Source organism: Triticum urartu, chromosome 4 (genome assembly GCF_003073215.2).
Source record: "Triticum urartu cultivar G1812 chromosome 4, Tu2.1, whole genome shotgun sequence".
Lineage (NCBI taxonomy): Eukaryota > Viridiplantae > Streptophyta > Magnoliopsida > Poales > Poaceae > Triticum > Triticum urartu.
Window position 1 is genome coordinate 56337069 of NC_053025.1, and position 11540 is coordinate 56348608.

Here is an 11540-nt window from a genome sequence, read left to right on the forward strand (position 1 = left end):
TGCACTGCGAGACTAATGCTGGAAAAGAACAAATAGTTTAAAATTGCCAAAAAGCTTGGAAAACCAAGAAACGTCAGTAAAAACATGACGTCCGAACAAGATCGAGTGTTCGGTGCCAATCCGAAAATTGGTCTTAGAAAAAAGAAGTGCTTCTATCGTGCTTTAACATGATACATCCTATCTCAAGACTTCGAGCGGGTCAGCCTACGGCTTCAACCTCCTATCCCGAGGGCGGAGTACTTCTCACTAGGCCAGTTTAGCAAACTAAACTCTAGCGGCTTTGAGAGAGAAATTAGGCTCCCCGGCTAGTGACCGCACACTCGCGTCGAAAAAAGGAGTGATAAATAATAATAATAATAATAAAACTTTGCAATGACTAAGAAGAAGAACACTTATTATAAAACGGCTCAAATAAACTTAAGAGCCCCCAAGTGACTTGGGTAGAAGAATGATTGCATGTACTGAAGTACTTATATCATATCTATGTTCAACCGAACTTTAAATGCGTCTTAACCGACCGTCGGCTTCTCCCTCTTCGGTCAAGGACCGAAAAGTGTTATGTACTCCATCGGTCGAGAATATCGATGGTGTTTCCAATAACCAGGCAATCACGCCATAAGGCTGTAACAGACAAAGCGCGCTCAGGGAACTTATGCTATATTACCGTGAAGTGTAAGAAGCATCTTCAAAGAAAATAGTACCCCCACCGATACCTTTCTTCGGTGCTCATTGTTATTATGAGACTTGTGCAATAGATTTTTTGTACTCATGAGTTCCGTTGTGTGCCGACCATCATTGAAAACTATAAGAGCGCTAGCTTTCGGCTTCACCCAGTCTGAGGTCCGGCTCGGGTGACCCGATCGTGACAATCGCAGAGGTGCTCCCTTTACTCCCTAGCCGAACAATCGGGAACGTAGGGGTAAACACAGGAGCGAGGCAACCCAGCTTGCAAATCGCTTAAGTCAATATGGTGCATATTGTGGCATAATACACGAACAAGGAACGAAGCCGTACAAGTATAATCATATGCAAGAGGAAAAGCTTCATAAAGGAAGCCCCCAAGTGAATTGGGTCCTTGAATCTGTGTGTCACAAACAAAGTTTGGACAAGGAAAAAAATTTACAAGCAACTTTTTTCCAAAAAAGTATAATGCTTGGTCGAACCGAACACAAGTTAGAAATTAAAGCTTTGAGCATGAAAGCGACTTAGCTGGTTAATGTGTTCGGTATTGATGACGCGGTCCGAGCTTGATGCGGGGCAAGGTTCCATCCCCCAAGCCGGTCCCGAGGTGGCGGAGCGGAGAGCTCGACACGACGAAGTGGTGACATAGCACGGTCAATGCAGACCGGCAGAGTGACGCCGAAGTCCCCGGATCATTTTCCTGTGCACAAAAAATAGTGCAAACCGGAGATAATAGTAATAATGATAATTAAAAAAATGTTGCATAATAAATAATTTATGCAAAGTGAGGAATAGAAGAAATATGGCCTGGCGCCGAAGTCAATGTCGATGCAGGGTGTCGGCGTGATGTAGTAAAGGCGTGGCAAAGCCTGAAATCACAGGTCGGTCCGAGCTCCGGATGCGACGTTCGCCGAACTATGTACGGAAACTGATCGAACCACAACGCGACCGTCGTTAATGCGGTCACCATTTGATAGACCTGTGTACATATCATGGACAAACCAGAGTAATAATTCCTTGGGAAAAATGAACCCAAACAAGCAAAAAATACTGGGATTAATAGCACCTGGTTTATTTGTTGTAGCAATCCGAAGGAAGGTGATTCCCAAAATTGGGACTCGCTCCGCACACCCATTGCCTGATGGGTGATAAAACGACGGCATGGAAATGCTGGTAAAGGTTGACTCGCCGAGGCAAAGCCCTCGGCAAAGCTAACGTGACGGAGTTGGTCGGCTAGTGACGTCGAAGTGTCCGGAGTAGGTTGATGAAGAGATGGTGAAGCCCCCGGTCCAGCCGAGATGTTGAAGCCTCGATGTCAGCTGATGAGTCGAAGTAGGTCGGCGTGATGGACACCAGCTTGAAGAAACAATAGTGCGGCCCTGCCGATGCAGGTCGTGACGTGGTCGATGCCGGCTTGATGAAGCGACCGTGCGGTGATGCCGGCATGTCTGCTTCCTGTAATCCGTGGGGCAGCGATGTTGGTGATGATTTATCCATCTCAATGCCGGACTCTTGTTTGGCTTGCCGAGGTGATGATCCGAAGAAGTTGAGCTCGGCTCAATAAAGTGACGACGTGTCTAGCGCAGGTCGGCAACCGTGGAGTAATATTATCGGACTGGTTTGACACCAGCATGATGTTGAAGATCATGTTCAAAAGATCTTAAAGTTAGTGGGATGTGTTCGGGAACAAAATACAATACCCCATACAAAATCTCCTTCAAAAGGGATATCCGAAATCCCGTTCATAAAAAAGATGAACTCGGGTCGGATTCGTTTTCGCGCAGAAAACAGATCCAAAAAGTGATGCACTAATCGGAAGGTTCCCGTAGTTTGGACGGTTGGATCGAGCTGAAATTTTGAGAGGTGGTAGATAAAGGAATTCCGCAGCCGATCTACGGTTGGATTTTCCAAAGGACGCCCGAGCTAGAAGCTGGACACCACGCCCTAAACTCATCCAGATTCCCGTCCAGATTTGACAGGGCTCCGGTATATCGCGGATTGCCAGAGATTCCTCCATCGGAACTCGATGAAATTTTCCAGGGTTGTTGTAGACCCAATTCCGCACAATTCCACCAAAGGGATCGTCAAAGCGATGCTCTAAGAGGTGGTGGCAGCAGATACAAGTTCGCTGTTTGGAAAAACAGCACGGTCGCTTGAGGGCAATGTTGACGTTGAGCCCCCGAGTTCCATAGATGATTCCTCCGTGATCTTGATAGAGATCGGAGTTGATGTTTGATGAAAGCCCTTGTCCGAACATGGTGATCCGAACACGGGGTGCAATTCTTGGTCGAGGTGACCAGCCGAGCTGGTGATGAAGATGCCGAAGTCGCAGTTCATCTGCAGGCGAGCCATCGATCCTTTTGTCGATCACACAGCGGAACTCTCAATGAAAGCACCAATGTCGGTGTCAAAACCGGCGGATCTCGGGTAGTGGGTCCCGAACTGTGCGTCTAGGCCGGATGGTAACACGATGTTTTACCCAGGTTCGGGCCCTCTTGATGGAGGTAAAACCCTACGTCCTGCTTGATTAATATTGATGATATGGGTAGTACAAGAGTAGATCTACCACGAGATCAAGGAGGCTAAACCCTAAAAGCTAGCCTATGGTATGATTGTTGTTGTGTATGTTGTCGACTAGCCTGGCCCTGGTTTATATAATGTACCAGAGGCCTAGGTTAATAAGAGTCCTAGCCGAATACGCCGGTGGGGAGAAGTCCTTGTCTTGATCGCCAAGTCTTTGTGGAATCTTCCTTGTATGCGGCAGCTGTCCGAACTGGCCCATGAGTATACGGCCATGGGGGGCCTCGGCCCAATCTAATAGATCAGGAGACGACGTGGTGAGTACCCCCTAGTCCAGGACACTGTCAGCTCACCTCCCTCGTTCTGCTTGGTGTGGCGGTGGGCGCGGCTCTGACTGCCCGTGCACAAGAAAGGGGTACAAAGATGCGCCCCTATTTTTGTACACCGACAATTTGTGTGATATGCAAAAGAATAAATATGTGGACAATGATATTGTTAAATTGAAGCTATTTCCTTTTTCTCTTAGAGATCGTGCTAAAGCTTGGTTTTCGTCTTTGCCTAAAAATAGTATTGATTCGTGGAATAAGTGCAAAGATGCTTTTATCTCTAAGTATTTTCCTCCCGTTAAGATCATCTCTTTTAGGAACGATATTATGAATTTTAAGCAACTTGATCATGAACATGTTGCACAAGCTTGGGAGATGATGAAATTAATGATACGTAATTGCCCTACGCATGGTTTGAATTTGTGGATGATTATACAAAAAATTTATGCTGGATTGAATTTTGCTTCTAGAAATCTTTTAGATTCAGGCGCGGGAGGCACTTTTATGGAAATCACTTTAGGAGAAGCTTCTAAACTCCTAGATAATATTATGGTTAATTATTCTCAATGGCACACCGAAAGATCTACTAATAAGAAAGTGCATGCGATAGAAGAAATTAATGTTTTGAGTGGAAAGATGGATGAACTTATGAAATTATTTGCTAATAAAAGTGTTTCTTCTAATCCTAATGATATGCCTTTATCTACTTTGATTGAGAATAATAATGAATCTATGGATGTGAATTTTGTTGGTAGGAATAATTTTGGTAACAACATGTATAGAGTAAACTTTAATCCTAGGCCGTATCCTAGTAATTCCTCTAATAATTATGGTAATTACTACAACAATTCTTATGGAACTTATAATAAGATGCCCTCTAATTTTGAATCTAATATTAAAGAATTTATTACTTCACAAAAGAATTTCAATGCTTTGATTGAAGAAAAATTGCTTAAGATTGATGAGTTGGCTAGGAACATTGATAGAATTTCTCTTGATGTTGATTCTTTGAAACTTAGATCTATTCCCCCTAAGCATGATATCAATGAGTCTCTCAAAGCCATGAGAATTTCCATTGATGAGTGCAAAGAAAGAACCGCTAGGATGCATGCTAAGAAAGATTGCTTTATAAAGGCGTGTTCTTCTAGTTTCCATGATAATAAATATGAAGATCTAAAAGTTATTGATATGTCCCCTATTAAATCTTTGTTTTGCAATATGAATCTTGATAATGATGGGATTTAATATGATCCACCTTTACCTAGACGGTTGCTACCTCTTGAGCACTGCGTTGGATTTCCCCGAATAGGAGAGGATGATGCAGCAAAGTAGCATAAGTATTTCCCTCAGTTTTTGAGAACCAAGGTATCAATACAGTAGGAGGCTACGCGCGAGTCCCTTGTACCTACACAAAAACAATAGCTCAACGCAACCAACGTCCTTAGGGGTTGTCAATCCCTTCACGGTCACTTACGAAAGTGAGATCTGATAGAGATGATAAATAATATTTTTGGTATAGAGATGCAAAGTGAAAAGTAAAAGGCAAAGTAAAAGCAAAGCAATAATAAAGTGATGGAGATTGATATGATGAGAAAGATACCCGGGGGCCATAGGTTTCACTAGTGGCTTCTCTCAAGAGCATAAATATTCTACGGTGGGTGAACAAATTACTGTTGAGCAATTGACAGAATTGAGCATAGTTATGAGAATATCTAGGTATGATCATGTATATAGGCATCACGTCCGAGACAAGTAGACCGACTCCTGCCTGCATCTACTACTATTACTCCACTCATCGACCACTATCTAGCATACATCTAGAGTATTAAGTTAAAAATAGAGTAACGCTTTAAGTAAGATGACATGATGTAGAGGGATAGTTCCATGCAATATGATAAAACCCCATCTTGTTATCCTCGATGGCAACGATACAATACGTGCCTTGCTGCCTCTTCTGTCACTGGGAAAGGACACCTCAAGATCGAACCCAAAGCTAAGCACTTCTCCCATGGCAAGAACAACCAATCTAGTAGGCCAAACCAAACTGATAATTCGAAGAGACTTGCAAAGATAACCAATCATACATCAAAGAATTCAGAGAAGATTCAAATATTATTCATAGATAGACTTGATCATAAACCCACAATTCATCGTTCTCAACAAACACACCGCAAAAAGAAGATTATATCGAATAGATCTCCACGAGAGAGGGGGAGAAGATTGTATTCAGATCCAAAAAGAGAGAAGAAGCCATCTAGCTACTAACTATGGACCCGTAGGTCTGAAGTAAACTACTCACACTTCATCGGAGGGGCTTGGATGATGATGTAGAAGCCCTCCGTGATCGATGCCCCCTCTGGCGGAGCTCCGGAACAGGCCCCAAGATGGGATCTCCTGGATACAGAAAGTTGCGGTGGTGGAATTAGGTTTTTGGCTCCGTATCTGATCGTTTTAGGGTACGTGGATATATATAGGAGGAAGAAGTATGTCGGTGGAGCAACAGGGGCCCCATGAGGCAGGGGCGTGCCCTAGGGGGGTGCCCTCCACCCTCGTGACCGCCTCGTGGCTTTCTTGACGGAGGGTCCAAGTCTCCTGGATCTTATCTGATGAGAAAATCACGTTTCCAAAGGTTTCATTCCGTTTGGACTCCGTTTGATATTCCTTTTCTTCGAAACCCTAAAACAGGCAAAAAACAGCAATTCTGGGTTGGGCCTCCGGTTAATAGGTTAGTCCCAAAAATAATATAAAAGTGGATAATAAATCCCAATAATGTCCAAAACAGTAGATAATATAGCATGGAGCAATCAAAAATTATAGATACGTTGGAGACGTATCAACGGCGTTCCAAGAATTCGGAATCTTTAGATCTTGATGCTAAAATTGTTAAAAGTGGGGTTGAAGAAGTCAAAACTTTAAATATTAATGAACCCACTATTTTGGATTTCAAGGAATTTAATTATGATAATTGCTCTTTGAATGATTGTATTTCCTTGTTGCAATCCATGCTAAATTCTCCTCATGCTTATAGTCAAAATAAAGGTTTTACTAAACATATCGTTGATGCTTTGATGCAATCTTATGAAGAAAAACTTGACTTGGAAGTTTCTATCCCTATAAAACTTTATGATGAGTGGGAACCTACTATTAAAATTAAAATTAAAGATCATGAATTCTATGCTTTGTGTGATTTGGATGCTAGTGTTTCCACGATTCCAAAGACTTTGTGTGATTTGTTAGGTTTCCGTGATTCTGATGATTGCTCTTTAAACTTGCACCTTGCAGATTCCACTATTAAGAAACCTATGGGAAGAATTAATAATGTTCTTATTGTTGCAAATAGGAATTATGTGCCCGTAGATTTTATTGTTCTTGACATAGATTGCAATCCTTCATGTCCTATTATTCTTGGTAGACCTTTCCTTAGAACAATTGGTGCAATTTATTGATATGAAGGAAGGAAATATTAGATTCCAATTTCCGTTAAGGAAAGGCATGGAACACTTACCTAGAAAGAAAATTAAGTTACCTTATGAATCTATTATGAGATCCACTTATGGATTGCCTACCAAAGATGGCAATACCTAGATCTATCCTTGCTTTTATGCCTAGCTAGGGGCGTTAAACGATAGCGCTTGTTGGGAGGCAACCCAATTTTATTTTTATTCCATACTTTTTGCTACTGTTTAGTAATAAATAAATAATTTATCTAGCCTATGTTTTGGTTGTGTTTGTTTGTGTTTAATTAGTATTTGTGCCAAGTAGAACCATTGGGAAGACATGGGGGAAGTCTTTTTAATCTTGCTATAAAAAACAGAAACTTTAGCGCTCACGAGAATTGCTGCCATTTTTATTTGAAACGTGCTATATAGTTAATTGTTTTTTAAGATGATTAATAGATAAATTCCTCACGTGCAGAAATTTATTTTAGAATTTTTGGGGTTCCAGATTTTGCTTTAGCTACAGATTACTACAGACTGTTCTGTTTTTGACAGATTCTGTTTTTCGTGTGTTGTTTGCTTATTTTGATGAATCTATGGCTGGTAAAATAGTTTATAAACCATAGAGAAGTTGGACTACAGTAGGTTTAACACCAATATAAATAAATAATGAGTTCATTACAGTACCTTGAAGTGGTGTTTTGTTTTCTTTCGCTAACGGAGCTCGCGAGATTTTCTACTTTAAGTTTTGTGTTGTGAAGTTTTCAAGTTTTTGGGTGAAAGATTTGATGGATTATGGAACAAGGAGTGGCAAGAGCCTAAGCTTGGGGATGCCCATGGAACCCCAAGATAATCTAAGGACACCTAAAAGCCAAACCTTTGGGATGCCCCGGAAGGCATCCCCTCTTTCGTCTACTTCCATCGGTAACTTTACTTGGAGCTATATTTTTATTCGCCACATGATATGTGTTTTGCTTGGAGCGTCTTGTATGATTTGAGTCTTTTATTTTTAGTTTACCACAATCATCCTTTATGCATACACCTTTTGAGAGAAACACACATGATTCGGAAATTATTAGAATACTCTATGTGCCTCACTTATATCTTTTGAGTTATATAGTTTTGCTCTAGTACTTAACTTATATCTTCTAGAGCACGGTGGTGGTTTTATTTTATAGAAACTATTATTCTCTCATGCTTAACTTAGATTATTTTGAGAGTCTTAAATAGCATGGTAATTTACTTAAATAATTCTAATATGCTAGGTATTCAAGACTAGTAAAAACTTTCTTATGAGTGTATTGAATACTAAGAGAAGTTTGATGCTTGATGATTGTTTTGAGACATGGAGGTAGTGATATCAAAGTTGTGCTAGTTGAGTAGTTGTGAATTTGAAAAATACTTGTGTTGAAGTTTCCGAGTCCCGTAGCATGCACGTATGGTAAACGTTATGTAACAAATTTGAAACATGAGGTGTTCTTTGAGTGTCCTCCTTATGAGTGGCGGTCGGGGACGAGTGATGGTCTTTTACTACCAATCTATCCCTCTAGGAGCATGCGCGTAGTGCTTGGTTTTTGATGACTTGTAGATTTTTGCAATAAGTATGTGAGTTCTTTATGACTAATGTTGAGTCCATGGATTATACGCACTCTCACCCTTCCATCATTTCTAGCCTCTTCGGTACCGTGCATTGCCCTTTCTCACATTGAGAGTTGGTGCAAACTTCGTCGGTGCATCCAAACATATGATACGCTCTTTCGCACATAAACCTCCTTATATCTTCCTCAAAACAGCCACCATACCTACCTATTATGGCATTTCCATAGCCATTCCGAGATATATTGCCATGCAACTTTCCACCGTTTCGTTTATCATGACACGTTCATCATTGTCATATTGCTTTGCAAGCTCATGTAGTTGACATAGTATTTGTGGCAAACCTACGATTCATAATCCTTTCATACATGTCACTCTTGGTTCATTGCATATCCCGGTACACCGTCGGAGGCATTCATATAGAGTCATACTTTGTTCTAATATCGAGTTGTAATCATTGAGTTGTAAATTAATAGAAGTGTGATGATCATCATTTTCGAGAGCATTGTCCCAAGTGAGGGAAAAAAGAGAAAGGCCATAAAAAAGAGAGAAGGCCCAAAAAATGAGAGAAAAAGAGAGAAGGGACAATGTTACTATCCTTTTTACCACACTTGTGCTTCAAAGTAGCACCATAATCTTCATGATAGAGAGTCTTTTGTTTTGTCACTTTAATATACTAAGTGGGAACTTTTCATTATAGAACTTGGCTTGTATATTCCAACAATGGGCTTCCTCAAATGCCCTGGGTCTTCCTGAGCAAGCAAGTTGGATGCACACCCACTTAGTTTCTTTTGTTGAGCTTTCATATATTTATAGCTCTGGTGCATCCATTGCATGGCAATCCCTACTCCTTGCATTGACATCAATCGGTGGGCATCTCCATAGCCCATTGATTAGCCACGTCAATGTGAGACTTTCTCCCTTTTTGTCTTCTCACACAACCTCAATCATCATATTCTATTCCACCCATAGTGCTATGTCCATGGCTCGCGCTCATATATTGCGTGAAGGTTGAAAAAGTTTGAGATTACTAAACTATGAAATAATTTTTTGGCTTGTCATCGGGTTTGTGCATGATGAGAGCATTCTTGTGTGACGGAAATGAAGCATGACTAAACTATATGATTTTGTAGGGATGAACTTTCTTTGGCCATGTTATTTTGAGAGGACATAATTGCTTAGTTAGTATGCTTGAAGTATTATTATTTTTATGTAAATATTGAACTTTTATCTTGAATCTTTCGGATCTGAATATTCACACCACAATTAAGAAGAATTACATTGAAAATATTCCAAGTAGCATTCCACATAAAAAATTATGTTTTTATCATTTACCTACTCAAGGACGACCAGGAATTAAGCTTGGGGATGCTTGATGCGTCTCCAACGTATCTATAATTTTTGATTGTTCCATGTTATATTATATTCTGTTTTGGACATTATTGGGCTTTATTATACACTTTTATATTATTTTTGGGACTAACCTACTAACCAGAGGCCCAGCCCAGAATTGCTATTTTTTGCCTATTTTAGGGTTTCGCAGGAAAAAGAATATCAAACGAGTCCAAACGGAATGAAACCTTCGGGAACGTGATTTTCGGAACGAACATGATCGAGAGGACTTGGACCCTACGTCAAGACATCAACCAGGAGGCCACGAGGTAGGGGGGTGCGCCTACCGCCCCCCCCCCCCCAGGCACGCCCTCCACCCTCGTGGGCCCCCTGTTGCTCCACCGACGTACTCCTTCCTCCTATATATATCTACGTACCCCCAAACTACCAGATACGGAGCCAAAACCCTAATTCCACCATCGTAACTTTCTGTATCCACGAGATCCCGTCTTGGGGCCTGTTCCGGAGCTCCGCCGAAGGGGTCATCGATCACGGAGGGCTTCTACATCAACACCATAGCCCCTCTAATGAAGTGTGAGTAGTTTAACTCAGACCTATGGGTCCGTAGTTATTAGCTAGATGGCTTCTTCTCTCTTTTTGGATCTCAATACAAAGTTCTCCCCCTCTCTTGTGGAGATCTATTCGATGTGATCTTCTTTTGCGGTGTGTTTGTTGAGACCGATGAATTGTGGGTTTATGATCAAGTTTATCTATGAACAATATTTGAATCTTCTCTGAATTCTTTTATGTATGATTGGTTATATTTGCAAGTCTCTTCGAATTATCAGTTTGGTTTGGCCTACTAAATTGATATTTCTTGCAATGGGAGAAGTGCTTAGCTTTGGGTTCAATCTTGTGGTGTCCTTTCCCAGTGACAGTAGGGGCAGCAAGGCACGTATTTTATTGTTGCCATCGAGGATAACAAGATGGGGTTTTCATCATATTGCATGAGTTTATCCCTCTACATCATGTCATCTTGCTTAAAGCGTTACTCTGTTCTCTTGAACTTAATACTCTAGATGCATTCTGGATAGCGGTCGATGTGTGGAGTAATAGTAGTAGATGCAGGCAGGAGTCGGTATACTTGTCTCAGACGTGATGCCTATATACATGCTCATACCTAGATATTCTCATAACTATGCTCAATTCTGTCAATTGCTCAATAGTAATTTGTCTACCCACCGTGAATACTTATGCTCTCGAGAGAAGCCACTAGTGAAACCTATGGTCCCCGGGTCTATCTTCTATCATATTAATCTTGCAATACTTATTTATTTCCTTTGCCTTTATTTTACTTTGCATCTTTATCCTAAAAATACCAAAAATATTATCTTATCATATCTATCAGATCTCACTCTCGTAAGTGACCGTGTAGGGATTGACAACCCCTTATCGCGTTGGTTGCGAGGATTTATTTGTTTGTGTAGGTGCGAGGGACTTGTGCGTGGCCTCCTACTGGATTGATACCTTGGTTCTCAAAAATTGAGGGAAATACTTACGCTACTTTGCTGCATCACCCTTTCCTCTTCAAGGGAAAACCAACACAACTGCTCAAGAGGTAGCAGGTAGTAAAGGGAGAACTACTGCG